The following is a 15,073-nucleotide window of genomic DNA, read 5'->3' on the forward strand; positions in this document are numbered from 1 at the left end:
ATGGTTTCGAGTCGTAGATCATGTTCAGATTTTGTATCATGAGTTTATTATCATTTTAATTATTTGAGTTATTATATTTTGTAGATACGAGCTCGAGTGGAGCGCGGTGACCTGCCGACACCCGCAGATTTTGCTGTATATAAAGTGGGTACATTTCTCTTTGACTCATATATTTATCCTTTGCATGAATAAAGTAATAATGAAATTATATATATTTATATAATTATTTTAAAAAGGGAATTAAAATGATACTTAAAATAGTGAAATGAGTATTAAATAATTAAATCATTGGAGGGTAAATAATTGATATTATTTCTTGTTCACATGTGGGTTCATACTAGGATTTATATGGGAATGGTTGTTTTAAAAATTAAAGAAATATTCTAAAGTACTCTTCTGTTGATATCTTGTCTTTTTGACTTGTTTGACCTTTCATACTCCATGTTTTTGATACTCTATCTGTTGATACTTGTAGTTTTTTATCTGTGGACCCTATAATGATAAATTAACAGACTTAATATAAAAACTATTAACTTGATTGACCATTTGTTATGAAAAGAGAATAATTTTGATAAATGGATAAAATAGAATCCTCAAAGTGAAATAATAAATATGGTAATAAAGAATTAAAAAGTGAAGACTATGAGGCTAGCTTTATACCAGAGCTCTATATTAGAGTACTGGACCACCCACATGTTATTGTGGTAGCGCGGCGACCGCGGTCTAGAGTACCTGACCGTACACCCGAGGCGTGGTGGCGTGATGTAGCCCTCGGTCAGTGTTTAGTATGTCTTACGCCGGTGAGGGCTGATAGCCCGTACGTCAGATGACGTATGCGACAGTTTTATACTCTGAGGAGGCATTTAGCCTATCCATATGATATTACACTTTGATGATATTGGCTCCAGTGATTCACTTTTTAGTTGATTTATCAGATTTATACTATGGATATATATGTCGATATTACCATGATAACTTGTATACCGATTGATTAAATAATAAGATTGAAGAATTGATTTTATTAAGGATGACAAGTGATGATAAGGTGAAGATCCTAAACTCTAATATAAAAATCTTACCTGATTATAGATAATGAGAAAATGATTATACATATATATGTATAAATGTAGAACTTTAAAAATAACCTAAAGTTGTAACAAAAGATTGTGATTTACTTTACTTCTTTGACTTCTTCAATAAGATTAAATTCATGCACATCTTTCTTGAGTATCCACTTAGCCATTTGGCTAACTTTCTACATTCCTTGGTCTCCAGTTTTGCAAACACAGGGATCCTTTTGATATTATAGTTGATTTTGGACTTTCATAGAGTTACTCAGAGTTCTCGACGTGCTGATTTCCTGGTTTGTTTTACTTTTGTTTTCGTTGTATTTATATTTTGTAATTTTATTTCAGATGTCGTTTATTTGTATAGTTTGGTGGTCTACGAAACTATGACATATATATAAATTTGATACATTTCGTGGTTATGTTGTTTCTATTTTATTTATGTTCTAGCCGTGTGTCCTGATGAATATGTTGTTTATGTCTATGTTTTGTAATGTATGTATGTATGCTTCATATTGTCACCGGTACAGGGGAGATGTTGTCGATTTTCGTCTGGCAAGGACTCCTCTGGGGGCGTGTCATGGGTCCTGGGCCAGCTCAAAGTAGATGTTGCATTTAAAGCTGCCTGCATCATTGCTGCCTCGATGCGAAGAGAGACTTCAAACAGTCGCAAATTGAGGAGGGAGATGAAGACGAAATAGATTTGTGAATGAGGAACGATCGAGCAAGCGTTCCTCGATGTCTAGGGCGGAGGAAGCTTCCAGATACTTTCATTGTCGCGACACTATCGGATCTTTTTTATCCAATGGGTTCGGGTTCAAACCCATTAGAATAAATTTTGATAATTTGCCTTTTCTTCAAAATGACGTCTCCTAAGTTTCAATCTCCAAACTTCATTAAAAAAATGTGAATATCTAAATATAACATAATATTAAATAGTTTTTTTTAATTCAATATCACTTTTTATTTTTACGAAAATTTTCATAATATACCTATTTTATGTTAATCCAATTGGTTGCTCAATTTTTATTAAAAAAATTTGAAATTTGCACAGTATTTTTGTCATGAATGTAAAACATTCTAAAGATGTATGAGAAGAATAAAACATATTATATGTCAGATTAACAATTCCTCCATATCAGCTGATGGCGAAGAAAAATGAAAGAGGAAGCGTAAATAAAGGGCGCATATTATCTTCTTTACACGCATCAGGAAAATTGCACCACAGATGTTTTTTCAAAATTTTTTTTTGGTTAAAATTGAGTTTCAATTTTGATGAATTAACAGTTGAATTTTTTTTTAATAAATAGTTAATTTTAAAATATTAGATTGATAGACTATTCACTATGAATATTTTCTAATTCACTCTAGTAAAAGATAGGAAATTTCCTCGGACAGAAATTAGTCATCCTTGAGATTAATCAAAGTAAATTGGATATGCCATATGTAGTTATTTTTAAAACATCAAATAAAATTTTTTCAAAATATATTACTCAATTAAAGATATATTAATTTTAAAATTAGTAATAAATTTTTTAATTAACGACCAAAACTTAACCAAAGTTATGGATATTAATGTTTAGTCTCATATCTAAAATTTCATGATTTTCGATCAATATAAAATATAACTATACGGTGAAGAGATCATCAAGCTTATGAAATGAAGTGATAGGATCTTTGGATTCAGGAAAATCCTCGAGTTGCCCATCGCAGCAGCGATGCGGCTGTATAATTACGGTCCATTAAAACTGATCGTATCTCATCCTTGGGAGGGTTGAGACAGAGCCACAGTAATTCACTTGACCTACAAGTGGGTTAACCGAACGGGGTTTACAGTCCCATAGGTAGTTATTTTTTAAAAATATCAAATAAAATATTTTTCAAAATATATTACTCAATTATAGATACATTAATTTTTAAATTAATCATTAATTTTTAAATTAATGATCAAAACTAATCCAAAGTTATGGATATTAATATTTAGTTCCACAATTAAAATTTAACGATTCTTTGATTAATGTAAAATATAACTATACGGTCAAGAGATATAAATCCTATCGGATGAAGTGATAGGATCTGGCTCTACAAGTGGATTAATTGGGTGGGGTTTACATTCCTTACTATAGGCAGTTAATTTTTCAAAAAATAAAATTCAATTATAGATATATTAATTTTAAAATTAATAATTAATTTTTGATATTAATGTTTAGTCCCACGTCTAAAATTTCAGGATTTTCGATCAATATAAAATATAACTATACGGTCAAGAGATCATAAAGCCTATGGAATGAAGTGAAAGGATCTAGTCCTACAAGTGTGTTAACCGTACGGGGTTTACATTCCCATAGGTAGTTAAATTTTTAAAAATATCAAATAAAATATTTTTCAAAATATATTACTCAATAAAATCTATATTAATTTCAAATAAAATATTTATCAAAATATATTACTCAATTAAAGATCTATTAATTTTAAAATTAGTAATTAATTTTTTAATTAAAAACCAAAACTTAACCAAAGTTATGGATATTAATGTTTAGTCCCATATCTAAAATTTCATGATTTTCAATCAATATAAAATATAACTATACGATGAAGGGATCATAAACCTTATGGAATGAAGTGATAGGATCTTTGGATGCAGGAAAATCCCCGGGTCACCTGATATCCTCACAGTATTTTCTTTGGATCCAGGAAAATCCCTGGGTCATCCACCGGAAGATAGTAATTCACTTGACCTACAAGTGGATTAACCGGACGGGGTTTGAGATTTTGGTATTTCTTTTTCTTCAAGGGAAGATATTAACTGCAGCGAAAATGGAATTTCTACAATGACTGCAAAACCTTCAGATAGAATCTGAGAAAAAAAATTAAAATAAAAATAATTGTTATGCCCGACAAATATATTTTGGTAAATATCATTAACCGAATAAATCAAATAATTTTTTTGATACATTCGAATAATTAAACGATCAAAACTAATCCAAAGTTATGGATATTAATATTTAGTCTCGCTTTTAAAACTTCACGATTCTTTGATTAATGTAAAATATAACTCTACGGTCAAGAGATAATAAAGCCTATCCAATGAAGTGATAGGATCTGGCCCTACAAGTGGGTTAATTGGATGGGGTTTAATTATTTTTTCAAAAATATCAAATAAAATATTTTTCAAAAAATATTACTCAATTGTAGATTTATTAATTTTAAAATTAATAATTAATTTTTCAATTAACGATCAAAACTAAACCAAAGTTATGGATATTAATGTTTAGTCCCACGTCTAAATTTTCGATCAATATAAAATATAACTATAGTAGTTAAATTTTAAAAAATATCAAATAAAATATTTTTCAAAATATATTACACAATTAAATCTATATTAATTTCAAATAAAATATTTTTCAAAATATATTTCTCAATTAAAGATCTATTAATTTTAAAATTAGTAATTATATTTTTAATTAACAACCAAAACTTAACCAAAGTTATGGATATTAATATTTAGTCCCATATCCAAAATTTCATGATTTTCAATCAATATAAAATATAACTATATGATGAAGGGATCATAAACCTTATGGAATGAAGTGATAGGATCTTTGGATCCAAGAAAATCCCCGGGTCACCCACCGAATCAATGCGGCTATGTAATTGCGGTCCATTAAATCTAATCTTATCTCATCCCTGGGAGGGCTGAAACACGTGTGGAGCCTTTCAATCAGATTCTGGATTCATGACCGATATCCTTATAACTTTTAAAATTTCACGATTCTTTGATTAATGTAAAATATAACTCTACGGTCAAGAGATAATAAAGCCTGCAGTTATTTTTTCAAAAATATCAAATAAAATATTTTTCAAAAAATATTACTCAATTGTAGATTTATTAATTTTAAAATTAATAATTAATTTTTTAATTAACGATCAAAACTAAACCAAAGTTATGGATATTAATGTTTAGTCCCACGTCTAAATTTTCGATCAATATAAAATATAACTATAGTAGTTAAATTTTCAAAAATATCAAATAAAATATTTTTCAAAATATATTACTCAATTAAATCTATATTAATTTCAAATAAAATATTTTTCAAAATATATTTCTCAATTAAAGATCTATTAATTTTAAAATTAGTAATTAATTTTTTAATTAACAACCAAAACTTAACCAAAGTTATGGATATTAATGTTTATTCCCATATCTAAAATTTCATGATTTTCAATCAATATAAAATATAACTATACGATGAAGGGATCATAAACCTTATGGAATGAAGTGATAGGATCTTTGGATCCAAAAAAATCCACGGGTCAACCACCGCAGCGATGCGAAATATCCTCATAGTAATTCACTTGACCTACAAGTGGGTTAATAAAATATTTTTCAAAATATATTACTCAATTATAGATAAATTAATTTTAAAATTAATCATTAATTTTTTAATTAAACCAAAGTTATGCATATTAATATTTAGTCCCACATTTAAAATTTCACGATTCTTTGATTAATGTAAAATATAACTATAAGGTCAAGAGCTAATAAAGCCTATCGGATGAAGTGATAGGATCTGGCCCTACAAGTGGGTTAATTGTTTGGGGTTTACATTCCTAACTATAGGCAGTTAGTTTTTCAAAAATATCAAATATAATATTTTTCAAAAAATATTACTCAATTATAGATATATTAATTTTAAAATTAATAATTAATTTTTTAATTAACGATCAAAACTAAAACAAAGTCATGGATATTAATGTTTAGTCCACATGGAAAATTTCATGATTTTCAATCAATATAAAATATAACTATTTTATGAAAGAGATCATAAAGCCTATGGAATAAAGTGAAAGGATCTAGCCCTACAAGTGGATTAACAGTACGGATTTGCATTCCCATAGGTAGTTAAATTTTCAAAATTATTAAATAAAATATTTTTCAAAATATATTACTCAATCAAAGATAAATTAATTTCAAATAAAATATTTTTCAAAATATATTACTCAATCAAAGATAAATTAATTTCAAATAAAATATTTTTCAAAATATATTACTCAATTAAAGATATATTAATTTTAAAATTAGTAATTAATTTTTTAATTAACGAACAAAACTAAACCAAAGTTATGGATATTAATGTTTAGTCCCATGTCTAAAATTTTAAGATTTTCGATCAACATAAAATATAACTATATGGTCAAGAGATCATAAAGCCTACGAAATGAAGTGAAAGGATCTAGCCCCACAAGTGGGTTAACCTATGGGGTTTACATTCCCATAGGTAGTTAAATTTTTAAAAATATCAAATAAAATATTTTTCAAAATATATTACTCAATCAAAGATATATTAATTTCAAATAAAATATTTTTCAAAATATATTACTCAATTAAATATATATTAATTTTAAAATGAGTAATTAATTTTTTAATTAACAACCAAAACTTAATCAAAGTTATAGATATGAATGTTTAGTCCCTTATCTAAAATTCCATGATTTTCGATCAATATAAAATATAACTATACCGTGAAGAGATCAGAAAGCTTATGGAATGAAGTGATAGGATCTTTAGATCCAAGAAAATCCCTGGGTCACCCTTTGTAGCACTGTGTAATTGTGGTCCATTAAATCTGATCGTATCTCATCCTTAGGAGGGCTGAGGGCTGAGACACGTGTGGAGCCTTTCGATCAGATTCTGGATTCATGACGTAATTCACTCGACCTACAAGTGGGTTAACCGCACGGGCAGTTTACATTCCCATAGGTAGTTATTTTTTTAAAATATCAAATAAAATATTTTTCAAAATATATTACTCAATTATAGATAAATTAATTTTAAAATTAATCATTAATTTTTTAATTAACGATCAAAACAAATCCAAAGTTATGGATATTAATATTTAGTCTCGCTTTTAAAATTTCACGATTCTTTGATTAATGTAAAATATAACTCTACGGTCAAGAGATAATAAAGCCTATCCAATGAAGTGATAGGATCTGACCCTACAAGTGGGTTAATTGATGGGGTTTACATTTCTAACTATAGGCAGTTATTTTTGCAAAAATATCAAATAAAATATTTTTCAAAAAATATTACTCAATTATAGTTATATTAATTTTAAAATTAATAATTAATTTTTTAATTAACGATCAAAACTAAACCAAAGTTATGGATGTTAATGTTTAGTCCCACATCTAAAATTTCAGGATTTTCGATCAATATAAAATATAACTATAGTAGTTAAATTTTCAAAAATATCAAATAAAATATTTTTCAAAATATATTACTCAATTAAATCTATATTAATTTCAAAGAAAATATTTTTAAAAATATATTACTCAATTAAAGATCTATTAATTTTAAAATTAGTAATTAATTTTTTAATTAACAACCAAAACTTAACCAAAGTTATGGATATTAATGTTTAGTCCCATATCTAAAATTTCATGATTTTCAATCAATATAAAATATAACTATACGATGAAGGGATCATAAACCTTATGGAATGAAGTGATAGGATCTTTGGATCCAGGAAAATCCCCGGGTCATCCACCGCAGCTATGCGGCTCTGTAATTAGTGTCCATTAAATTTGATCGTATCCCATCCTTGGGAGGGCTGAGACACGTGTGGAGCCTTTTGATCAGATTCTGGATTCATGACCGATATCCTCACAGTAATTCACTTGACCTACAAGTGGGTTAACCGGACGGGGTTTACATTCCATTAAGTAGTTATTTTTAAAAAATATCAAATAAAATATTTTTCAAAATATATTACTCAATTATAGATAAATTAATTTTAAAATTAATCATTAATTTTTTAATTAAACCAAAGTTATGGATATTAATATTTAGTCTCGCTTTAAAAATTCACGATTCTTTGATTAATGTAAAATATAACTCTACTGTCAAGAGATAATAAAGCCTATCCAATGAAGTGATAGGATCTGGCCCTACAAGTGGATTAATTGGATGGGGTTTACATTTCTAACTATAGGCAGTTATTTTTTCAAAGAGCTGTGATACTCATCTATCTAGATAGACACATAAATGATGGGACCCACCATTTCACTTTTTGTGGGCCCATCATTTATGTGTCTATCTAGATGAAAATTCTAGATGAATATCATTTCTCTTTTTCAAAAATATCAAATAAAATATTTTTCAAAAAATATTACTCAATTGTAGATTTATTAATTTTAAAATTAATAAATAATTTTTTAATTAACGATCAAAACTAAACCAAAGTTATGGATATTAATGTTTAGTCCACGTGGAAAATTTCATGATTTTCAATCAATATAAAATATAACTATTTTATGAAAGAGATCATAAAGCCTATGGAATGAAGTGAAAGGATCTAGCCCTACAAGTGGATTAACAGTACGGAATTTACATTCCCATAGGTAGTTAAATTTTCAAAAATATCAAATAAAATATTTTTCAAAATATATTACCCAATCAAAGATAAATTAATTTCAAATAAAATATTTTCAAAAGATATTACTCAATTAAAGATATATTAATTTTAAAATTAGTAATTAATTTTTTAATTAACGAACAAAACTAAACCAAAGTTATGGATATTAATGTTTAGTCCCACGTCTAAAATTTTAGGATTTTCGATCAATATAAAATATAACTATACGGTTAAGAGATCATAAAGCCTACGAAATGAAGTAAAAGGATCTAGCCCCATAAGTGGGTTAACCTATGGGGTTTACATTCCCATAGGTAGTTAAATTTTTAAAAATATCAAATAAAATATTTTTCAAAATATATTACTCAATCAAAGATATATTAATTTCAAATAAAATATTTTTCAAAATATATTACTCAATTAAAGATATATTAATTTTAAAATTAGTAATTAATTTTTTAATTAACGACCAAAACTTAATCAAAGTTATGGATATGAATGTTTAGTCCCTTATCTAAAATTCCATGATTTTCGATCAATATAAAATATAACTATACGGTGAAGAGATCATAAAGCTTATGGAATGAAGTGATAGGATCTTTAGATCCAAGAAAATCCCTGGGTCACCCTCTGCAGCACTGTGTAATTGAGGTCCATTAAATTTGATCGTATCCCATCCTTGGGAGGGTTAGGGCTCCAAGGATAAATATTTTTCAAAATATATTACTCAATCAAAGATAAATTAATTTCAAATAAAATATTTTCAAAATATATTACTCAATTAAAGATATATTAATTTTAAAATTAGTAATTAATTTTTTAATTAACGAACAAAACTAAACCAAAGTTATGGATATTAATGTTTAGTCCCATGTCTAAAATTTTAGGATTTCCAATCAATATAAAATATATCAATACGGTCAAGAGATCATAAAGCCTACGAAATGAAGTGAAAGGATCTAGCCCCACAAGTGGGTTAACCTCTGGGGTTTACATTCCCATAGGTAGTTAAAATTTTAAAAATATTAAATAAAATATTTTTCAAAATATATTACTCAATCAAAGATATATTAATTTCAAATAAAATATTTTTCAAAATATATTACTCAATAAAAGATATATTAATTTTAAAATTAGTAATTAATTTTTTAATTAACGACCAAAACTTAATCAAAGTTATGGATATGAATGTTTAGTCCCTTATCTAAAATTCCATGATTTTCGATCAATATAAAATATAACTATACGGTGAAGAGATCATAAAGCTTATGAAATGAAGTGATAGGATCTTTAGATCCAAGAAAATCCCTGGGTCACCCTCTGCAGCACTGTGTAATTGAGGTCCATTAAATCTGATCGTATCCCATCCTTGGGAGGGCTAAGGGCTGAGACACGTGTGGAGCCTTTCGATCAGATTCTGGATTCATGACGTAATTCACTCGACCTACAAGTGGGTTAACCGCACGGGCGGTTTACATTCCCATAGGTAGTTATTTTTTGAAAATATCAAATAAAATATTTTTCAAAATATATTACTCAATTATAGATAAATTAATTTTAAAATTAATCATTAATTTTTTAATTAACGATCAAAACAAATCCAAAGTTATGGACCAATTAACCAACCAATAAAACTACTTGTTACAAATAACATCTTGTTGTTGCATCAAAATAGATAAATGTTGACTAAAAAAAAGTTTTTGTGATTGTTCCAGAAGAAATGGAACAAAAGATAGGGTAGAACTAGGTTAATATTTAGTCTCGCTTTTAAAATTTCACGATTCTTTGATTAATGTAAAATATAACTCTACAGTCAAGAGATAATAAAGCCTCTCGAATGAAGTGATAGGATCTGACCCTACAAGTGGGTTAATTGGATGGGGTTTACATTTCTAACTATAGGCTGTTATTTTTTCAAAAATATCAAATAAAATATTTTTCAAAAAATATTACTCAATTATAGATATATTAATTTTAAAATTAATAATTAATTTTTTAATTAACGATCAAAACTAAACCAAAGTTATGGATATTAAAGTTTAGTCCCACGTCTAAAATTTCAGGATTTTCGATCAATATAAAATATAACTATAGTAGTTACATTTTCAAAAATATCAAATAAAATATTTTTAAAAATATTTTACTCAATTAAATCTATATTAATTTCAAAGAAAATATTTTTCAAAATATATTACTCAATTAAAGATCTATTAATTTTAAAATTAGTAATTAATTTTTTAATTAACAACCAAAACTTAACCAAAGTTATGGATATTAATGTTTAGTCCCATATCTAAAATTTCATGATTTTCAATCAATATAAAATATAACTATACGATGAAAGGATCATAAACTTTATGGAATGAAGTGATAGGATCTTTGGATCCAGGAAAATCCCTGGGTCATCCACCGCAGCGATGCGGCTGTGTAATTGCGGTCCATTAAATCTGATCGTATCCCATCCTTGGGAGGGCTGAGACACGTGTGTAGCCTTTCGATCAGATTTTGGATTCATGATCGATATCCTCACAGTAATTCACTTGACCTACAAGTGGGTTAACCGGACGGGGTTCACGATTCTTTGATTAATGTAAAATATAACTATACGGTCAAGAGATAATAAAGCCTATCAAAACAAAGTTATGGATATTAATGTTTAGTCCACGTTGAAAATTTCATGATAAATATTTTTCAAAATATATTACTCAATTAAAGATATATTAATTCTAAAATTAGAAAATAACTTTTTAATTAACGATAAAAACTAAACCAAAGTTATGGATATTAATGTTTAGTCTCACGTCTAAAATTTTAGGATTTTCGATCAATATAAAATATAACTATACGGTCAAGAGATCATAAAGCTTATGAAATGAAGTGAAAGGATCTAGCCCCACAAGTGGGTTAACCTATGGGGTTTACATTCCCATAGGTAGTTAAATTTTTAAAAATATCAAATATTACTCAATTAGAGATATATTTATTTTAAAATTAGTAATTAATTTTTTAATTAACGACCAAAACTTAATCAAAGTTATGGATATTAATGTTTAGTCCCATATCTAAAATTCCATGATTTTCGATCAATATAAAATATAACTATACGGCTTATGGAATTAAGTGATAGGATCTTTGGATCCAAGAAAATCCCTGGGTCACCCTCTGCAACACTGTGTAATTGAGGTCCATTAAATCTGATCGTATCCCATTCTTGGGAGGGCTGAGACACGTGTGGAGCCTTTCGATCAGATTTTAGATTCATGACGTAATTCACTTGACTAGGCTCCGATCAGATTCTGGATTCATGACGTAATTCACTCGACCTACAAGTGGGTTAACCGCACGGGGGTTTACATTCCCATAGGTAGTTATTTTTAAAAAATATGAAATAAAATATTTTTCAAAATATATTATTCAATTATAGATAAACTAATTTTAAAATTAATCATTAATTTTTTAATTAACGATCAAAACTAATCCAAAGTTATGGATATTAATATTTAGTCCTCTTTTAAAATTTCACGATTCTTTGATTAATGTAAAATATAACTATACGGTCAAGATATAATAAAGCCTATCGAATGAAGTGATAGGATCTGGCCCTACAAGTGGGTTAATTGGATGGGGTTTACATTTCTAACTATAGGCAGTCATTTTTTTCAAAAATATCAAATAAAATATTTTTCAAAAAATATTACTCAATTATAGATATATTAATTTTAAAATTAATAATTAATTTTTTAATTAACGATCAAAACTAAACCAAAGTTATGGATATTAATGTTTAGTCCCACGTCTAAAATTTCAGGATTTTCGATCAATATAAAATATAACTATAGTAGTTACATTTTCAAAAATATCAAATAAAATATTTTTAAAAATATTTTACTCAATTAAATCTATATTAATTTCAAAGAAAATATTTTTCAAATATGTTACTCAATTAAAGATCTATTAATTTTAAAATTAGTAATTAATTTTTTAATTAACGACCAAAACTTAACCAAAGTTATGGATATTGATGTTTAGTCCCATATCTAAAATTTCATGATTTTCAATCAATATAAAATATAACTATAAGATGAAGGGATCATAAACCTTATGGAATGAAGTGATAGGATCTTTGGATCCAGGAAAATCCCCGGGTCACCCATCTCAGCGATGCGGCTATTTTGGACTCATGATCGATATCCTCACAGTAATTCACTTGACCTACAAGTGGGTTAACCGGACGAGGTTTACATTCCAATTAGTTATTTTTTAAAAATATCAAATAAAATATTTTCCAAAATATATTACTCAATTATAGATAAATTAATTTTAAAATTAATCATTAATTTTTTAATTAAACCAAAGTTATGGATATTAATATTTAGTCCCACATTTAAAATTTCACGATTCTTTGATTAATGTAAAATATAACTATACGGTCAAGAGATAATAAAGCCTATCGGATGTTATTTTTAAACCAAAGTTATGGATATTAATGTTTAGTCCCACGTCTAAAATTTCATGATTTTTGATCAATACAAAATATAACTATACGGTCAAGAGATAATAAACCTTGTGGTTGTGTAATTGCGGTCCATTAAAATTTATGAACGATTCTGGATTCATGAACGATTTCCTACAGTAGGTAGTTATTTTTTCAAAAATATCAAGTAAAATATTTTTAAAAATATATTACTCAATTATAGATATATTAATTTTAAAAGTAATTTTTTAATTAATGATCAAAACTAAACCAATGTTATGAATATTAATGTTTAGTTCCACATCTAAAATTCATGATTTTCGATCAATATAAAATATAACTATACGGTCAAGAGATCATAAAGCTTATGAAATGAAGTGATAGGATGTTTGGTTCTAGGAAAATCCCCGGGTCACCCACCGCAGCGATACATCTATATAATTGAGGTCCATTAAATTTGATCGTATCGCATCCCTGGGAGGGCTGAGACACATGTGGAGCCTGTCGATCAGATTCTGGATTCATGAGTGATTTCCTCACAGTGAATGGGTTTACATTCCCATAGGTAGTTATTTTTTAAAATTATCAAATTAAATATTTTTCAAAATATATTACTCAATTATAGATAAATTAAGTGTAAAATTAATAATTAATTTATTAATAAACGATCAAAACTAAACAAAATTTATGGATATTAATATTTAGTCTCACATCTAAAATTTCACGATTCTTTGATTATTGTAAAATACAACTATACGATCAAGAAATCATAAAACCTATGGGATGAAGTGATAGGATCTTGCCCTACAATTGGGTTAATTAGACAGGGTTTACATTTCTAACTATAGGCAGTTATTTTTTTTCAAAAATATCAAATAAAATATTATATATTAATTTTAAAATTAATAATTAATTCTTTAATTAACGATCAAAACTAAACTAAAGTTATGGATATTAATGTTTAGTCCCACGTCTAAAATTTCACGATTTTCGATCAATATAAAATATAACTATACAGTGAAGAGATCATAAAGCTTATGGAATGAAGTGATAAGATAAGCTTTTTGGGTCCAGGAAAATCCCCGGGTCACCCACCGCAGCGATGCGGTTGTGTAATTGCGGTCCATTAAATTTGATTGTACCCATCCCTGGGAGGGCTGAGACACGTGTGGAGCATTTCGATCAGATTCTGGATTCATAACCAATTTTGTCACAGTAATTCACTTGGACTACATGTGGGTTAATCGGACGAGGTTTACATTCCCATAGGTAGTTATTTTTTCAAAAATATTGAATAAAATATTTTTCAAAATATATTACTTAATTATAGATATATTAATTTTTTAGTTAATGATGAAAACTAAACCAAAGTTATGGATATTAATGTTTAGTCTCATATATAAAATTTCACGATTTTCAATCAATATAAAATATAACTATGTGGTCAAGAGATCATAAATATTATGGAATGAAGTGATAGAATCTTTGGGTCCAAGAAAATCCTCGGGTCACCAACCGCAATGATGTGGCTGTGTGATTGCTGTCCATTAAATCTGATTGTATCCCATCCTTGGGAGGGCTGAGACACATGTGGAGCCTTTCGATCAGATTTTGGATTCATGAAATTCACTTAGCCGACAAGTTGGTTAACCGTATGGGGTTTACATTCCCATAGGTAGTTATTTTTTTTAAAAAAATATCAAATAAAATATTTTTCAAAATATATTACTCAATTATAGTTATATTAATTTTAAAATTAATAATTCATTTTTTAATTAACGATCAAAGCTAAACCAAAGTTATGGATATTAATATTTAGTCCCACATCTAAAATTTCATGATTTTCTATCAATATAAAATATAACTATATGGTCATGAGATTATAAAGTTTATGGAATGAAGTGATAGGATCTTTGGGTCTAGGAATGAAGTGATACACGTGTGAGCTTTTTGATCAGATTCTGGATTTGCTAAGTAATTCACTTGGCCCCACAAGTGGGTTTACATTCCCATAGGTAGTTTTTTTTTTCAAAAATATAAAATAAAATATTTTTCAAGATATATTACTCAATTATTGTTGTCTTTTGACAATTACAATAATTTTTTTGTTTATG

At 27.3% G+C, this 15,073-nt stretch overlaps 1 pseudogene; it reads right to left on the bottom strand.

Annotated features, from left to right (window-relative positions):
- Positions 1–15,073, bottom strand: part of LOC121990767 — a 30,570-nt pseudogene that overhangs the window by 1,090 nt on the left and 14,407 nt on the right.

This window comes from Zingiber officinale, chromosome 6B (genome assembly GCF_018446385.1).
Source record: "Zingiber officinale cultivar Zhangliang chromosome 6B, Zo_v1.1, whole genome shotgun sequence".
Taxonomy (NCBI): Eukaryota; Viridiplantae; Streptophyta; class Magnoliopsida; order Zingiberales; family Zingiberaceae; genus Zingiber; species Zingiber officinale.